Source organism: Scyliorhinus canicula, chromosome 4 (assembly GCF_902713615.1).
Source record: "Scyliorhinus canicula chromosome 4, sScyCan1.1, whole genome shotgun sequence".
Lineage (NCBI taxonomy): Eukaryota > Metazoa > Chordata > Chondrichthyes > Carcharhiniformes > Scyliorhinidae > Scyliorhinus > Scyliorhinus canicula.
In genome coordinates, this window is record NC_052149.1 from 21,005,905 (window position 1) to 21,011,904 (window position 6,000).

The window sequence follows — 6,000 nt, forward strand, 5'->3', positions numbered from 1 at the left end:
TGAGCACTTCCTCCAGGTTCCTTAAGTGTTCCCTGTTTGTCCTACCTGTGATTAAGACATCGTCCAAATAAATCGCCACCTGCGGTAGTTCCTGCAGAATATTTTCCATCGTACGCTGGAATATAGCGCAGGCTGATGACACTCCGAAAGGTAGCCTAGTATAACGGAAAAATCCCTTCAGGGTGTTGATCGTAGCGAACTTCTGGGAGCCCTTGTCCAGTTTTAACTGCAGGTAGGCGTGGCTCATGTCCAGTTTCGTGAACAAAAGCCCACCTGCCAATTTGGCATATAGGTCGTCTATTTTCGGGATTGGGTATTTGTCCAGCAGTGCGTATTTGTTTACTGTCTGTTTGAAATCTCCACAGAGACGTATCGAGCCGTCTGGCTTCAAAATTGGTACCACCGGCGCTGCCCATTCTGAGAACTGTACTGGTCTGATAATGCCGTTGTGCCGTAACCTTTGTATTTCGTCATCTACTTTCTTCCTTAATGCAAAAGGTACCAGCCTGGCCTTACAAAATTTCGGAAAGGCTTCTGGGTCCACATGCAAAGTTGCTTTGGCGCCTATGATTTCCCCCAAACCTTCCTGGAAGACCTCCGGGTATTTTTGGAGTACTCCACTCAACTGCCTGCTTCCACTCTGGAAAATTTTCATCCAATCTAATTTTAGGTCTTTCAGCCAGTTCCGTCCAATTAAGCTCGGTCCGGAGCCCTCTACTATAGTCAACGGTAATCTGAGCAATTGTTTCTCATATTCCATGGGTACATGAGTCGTGCCTAGAACTTCCAGGGGTTCCCCCGTGTAGGTTTTAAGTTTTGTCAATGTTTTTGTTAGGGTTAGTGGCTGGAGTCCATCTTTGATTTTTCTAAATGCTGCCACTCCCATTACTGATACGGCCGCACCCGTGTCTATTTCCATTATTGTCGGCCGCCCATTCACCCGTGGGGTAATCCTAATGGGTTCTGCTTTCTTCGTTGCAATATTATATAATTGTTCCCCTTCGGAGGAGGATGGGGCGTCTAGGTTGTGTACTTCCCTGCGTCCCCACCTGCTATTCCTCTTTTGCCACCTCCTTCTAGGGTTTCTGTCGTTATTACCCCACTCTGTCTGGTGCCAGAAACGGTCCTTCTCTGTTGGGGGAGCCTCAGCCGGTACTTCCCTCTGTCTCCAGTTAGTCCTGGCAGACTTGGGGGCAGTTCTGGGGTTTTCCTTTTTCCCTCTATTTCTCAGGTTTTTCCTGAGGGCGGCTATCTGGTAGCAGGACCCGTTGTGGTAGTCCCTCTCACAGGTATCTACCTCCATTGGCGTGCCCTGTAGTTCCTGCGCCCCACTTGCTGCCTTTTCTAGGGACAGTGCGAACTGTAACGCCTGCCTGCAGTCTAGCTCTGTTTCCGCCAACAGGCGTTTCTGTATTGTGAGGTCGTTTATACCACACACTAACCGGTTCCGAAGCATTTCATTTAGCGTCGGGCCGAACTCACATTTTTCTGCCAGCCTTCTCAGGCGGGTCAAGAAATTCGTGACTGACTCCCTGTCTTCCCGCTTCGCTGTGTAGAATCTGTACCTACGCAAAATGAGGGGTGGTTTTGGGCCGTAGTGCTCTTTCACCAATTCCGTTACTTCTTGGAAAGTTTTCGTGTCCAGCGCATCGGGATACGTCAGACTACGTATAATGGCAAAAGCTGAGGGTCCGCACGCCGACAGCAGGATACGCCGTCTCCTTTTGTCCGTCAGTGTATCATTTGCCCGGAAGAAGTAACACATTCTCTCCACATACTGGGACCAGTCCTCAATAGCCGGGTCGAATGCCTCTAACCTTCCAAAAAACGGCATTTTTAAAATGGCAAGGCTTACCCTCCGAGTGCAGCAGCTGGTCTCCGCAAAATTCTTAGTTTACCTCGTCGCCACTGTAGTAATCCACGGGAGGCAGGAGTTCCGTCACCACACCAATATTTATTTACAATAACGATATTACAGGAGCAGCTACAAACAGTGCTGCGAGCAGTCCAGTCAACTTAAGACTGGCTCACAAAGCCTACACAGGTGATTATATGGGCAATGGAGGATCGTGTGACCATGACAAAAATTGCAGAGAGACCAAAGAAGATGAGGAGAAAAAACGGCACCGTGGTTAGAATTTGTGACTGATCAGAGACATTACAATAATGCAATAGCATATTTGAATACTTTAGCTGCAACCTCTCTCCAAACACAAATCCACATAGTGCAGTGCGTGGTCGGATATGACATTTGCCGAGTATTCCGACCCTCACGTTCCATGTGACCAGTCTGGTCAGGGGCCTCCAGCCGCCCCACCCTATCCCACCCTGATCAGCCATACCCTAGTCATAAGGGAATCCAACAGGGCCCTGCCTGATCCAGATTCCAGGTCCACCCAAGATGGCCACTGTAGTAATCCACAGGAGGCAGGAGTTCCGTCACCACACCAATATTTATTAACAATAACGATATTACAGGAGCAGCTACAAACAGTGCTGCTAGCAGTCCAGTCAACTTAAGACTGGCTCACAAAGCCTACACAGGTGATTATATGGGCCCCCTCAATGAACTATCATTGAGGGAGCTCATATTCCAATTGGCCAACCAATAAAGCCAATTGGAGTTCATTACAGCCACCACCACCTCCCTTCGTCCCATAGCTCAACAGAGACCTTCACCACCAGCAGTCCCTCTCCATAACCCCACTCCCTGCCCCTCTTCCCCACTGCAACCACCACCCCAGCAACACACCTACTGCCCTTCCCCCCTCACCAACTCCTCCCCATCCCAAACAAAGAAAACCCACCTACCTGAAGGGCATTATCCCAACCAACAAAGAAAACAACCCCCCCTCCCGCAATCCCGAGCCGCGGTCTTTCCCCCCACTTCACTTCCGTTAGCCAGCACCTCTGCTAGCAGGGTAACCCCCCCCCCCCCAAACCTGGGGTGAAACACAAGGTATATTTTCAAAAATTCCAGACACAGTCCCCCCCCACCCAAACCTGATTTTAATCTTGTACACCAAACCAATCCTTCCCCATCCCCCCACATTCCCAACCATTCCAAACGATTGCTTTGAAACATCAAAACCCATACCCCAAACACAGGGGAACAGATATTAGAGCTATACAAAATATCACAGGAAATTCCAACGAAACCAACAAAAAACTTCACCATACAGGTCAAACTACCCCAAACTTTCAAATGTTCCCCAGTCCATGTTCCTTAATAAAGTTATTCGCCCCCTTCAGGGTATCGAAATAATGGTTTCTGCCCCCATGCGTGACCCAAAAGAGAGCCAGGTACACCATTCCAAACTTCACTTTGCTCCTAAAAATAGCCAACTTGGCCTTATTGAACTAAACTTTCCTTTTTGCCAGTTTCACTCCCAGGTCCTGGTAAAATCTAATGGTGTGTCCTTCCCAACTGCACTCTCATGTTTCCTTTGTCCACCTCAGGATTTGTACCTTGTCTAAGTACCTGTCGAGTCAGATTATAGTCGCCTGTGGTGGCTCCCCGCTCTATGCTTCTTCTTCAACTTCCGATGAGCCCGGTCCACTTCAGGAGGGCGTGCAAAGACCCGGTCCCCCACTAGCTGCCCAAACATCTTTGCCACATACTCTGTGGCCCTCATTCCTTCTGTGCCCTTGGACAGCCCAACGATCCTCGGGTTCTGTTGTCTGGAGCGATTCCCCAAGTCATTGATCTCAACCTTCATGTTTTTTTGCCCCTTCGCCATCATCATCACCTCTGCCTATAAGGAGGCAATCCGGTCCCCATGATCTGAGGCTATCTCCTCCACCTTCTGGATCGACGAATTCTGCACCACCAACTGCTGTTCCACCCTTTTCAGAGCAGCCTGAATTGGTTCAGTCACTTTTACCAGATTGTCCGTGACCGCCTGGCTTTGCTTTCTAAATTCTGTCATCAGGAACGCCACCAACTTCTCAGTCATCCACTGAGCAAGCGATGACTCTACAGGTCCCTCTGCCATGTTTTCCCCTCCTGTGTGTCCTCTGAATCCACACACACACCTCGTTTGATAACTTTCAAATATCCCACACCGGACGAGGAATCCTAATTCTGCCACTATATCACTTTTCCACCTGCACAGCAGTTGAATGGACAAAAGGGGCCATAAACCAGGTCCTCAAGCAGGAGCCATCTTGTGTGTGATCTCTTACTTCATGGCCACCACTGGAAGTCAGCACATAATACAGGGTTGATAGCAGTTTTGAAATCCCCGCATGTGCGAACTGAACCATCCTTTTTACAACTGGGATGATTGGAGTTGCCCAATTGCTGGTGGTAACAGGCTCTACATCAAAATTAGAACATTTGCTATTTTCTCTCTTACTCTAATTTCTTCCTCCATATTGCTTTTTTAGTCATTCTCTGTTGTTTTGTTAAAATGTTACAAGATCCAAACTCATCTTATCGCCGTTTTGGTAGATCACTGGAGTTTCCACACATACGCTGACACCTAGTGGGTGGCACTTGCTAAATCCCGCATTTGTAGTTCTTCAGGTGAGTCCATGTGCCTGTATGATGAAAAGAATGATGCGAAAACCCCAATCCTATGACCCAGAATCAGGGTACGATAATCGGAGAAGATCTCCAGACAGAGGATAGGGGGAAGAGGACAGTGAGAGGTGCTAAAGGAAGTCTCAGATAAGGAGATCAAAGAAGGCAGCAGAAGGTTGGTGATTCCATGCTGCAGGCTACTGACACAAAGGTACTCCTTCGTACCTTGGTGCAGTCGAAGAGCTGAAGTTGCTCCTGAGTTGTTGCTGTTGCTAGAGTGCGGACTCGGGAATCCAGGGAATGGAGACAAGATTGAAACCTGTGAGGTGGACCATCATTGAGGCCATCCGAGTTGGAGAGAATTCCAAGGTGAGATCTTCAAAGGTGAAGACTGACGCCAGGATGTGTTGTTGATAAATCTGTGAGATCTGTCTTGGTTGAATCTGCCATTTATTTTGCAGTGTTGAGTGTTTGACCACAGTGAAATGAAATGAAAATGAAAATAGCTTATTGTCACGAGTAGGCTTCAATGAAGTTACTGTGAAAAGCCCCTAGTCGCCACATTCCGGCGCCTGTCCGGGGAGGCTGGTACGGGAATCGAACCGTGCTGCTGGCCTGCTTGGTCTGCTTTAAAAGCCAGCGATTTAGCCTTGTGAGCTAAACCAGCCCCAGTGTGCCTATAATTCACATGTACTCCATATTAACCGAGTATAAAATAGATGTTTAAATTATTTTTATCTTTTAGACCTTGCAAAGTTTATTTTTCTTTGTTCAATATCCATGGAATCTTGTGGCTTTGTTCCCTTTGCAAGTGACTTGGATGTCAAATTTTACCTACTTTAAACAGTTACTGGTCCCGAACCGGATCATATCAAAAACTTGGGATTTGGCCCACCATCATAACAAAATTATATCCGATCTGATCTCCCATTAATCTTTGCAGAATTGTTCGTTTTTCTTTTCAATTTGATACTGTTAAGAGTCTTTTCTGTTTATTTCCTTTGTTCCCATTTTTTTTGGTCCATAGAGCCATATTCGCAATGCGCTTTTAAGCAGAGTACTGAAGCTGACGCACCTTGCTTGACAGGACATCGTGTTCCTAGGTGCTGTATTTTGGAGAGGAGAAACAGACTCATCGGTGCCGAGTGAACCTTAGGAACCAACTTTGAAGGAAGTTGCTTCGATTGGTTGGCTGGCACCTGTGGGTTGGCCAGGGTCAGTGTTCTGCCTGACAACAGTCAGTGATTGGTTCCTGCGAGCTGCTTTCTGAGAGAGCTTGGCAGAAGTGATTAGACCTTGGAAGTGAAAGGGACAGCCGCTCTCTCGCCACTGAAGTAAATAACCACTTTATTGTTCTAAAACCAGTGCATGCCTGGCATATCTTTGCTGTAAAGTTGAACTAATCCGGAATTTACAGAGAAAGTAGACAAACTTGCCAGAGAAAAACCATCTTAGACCAGAAGCAAAAAGTACCG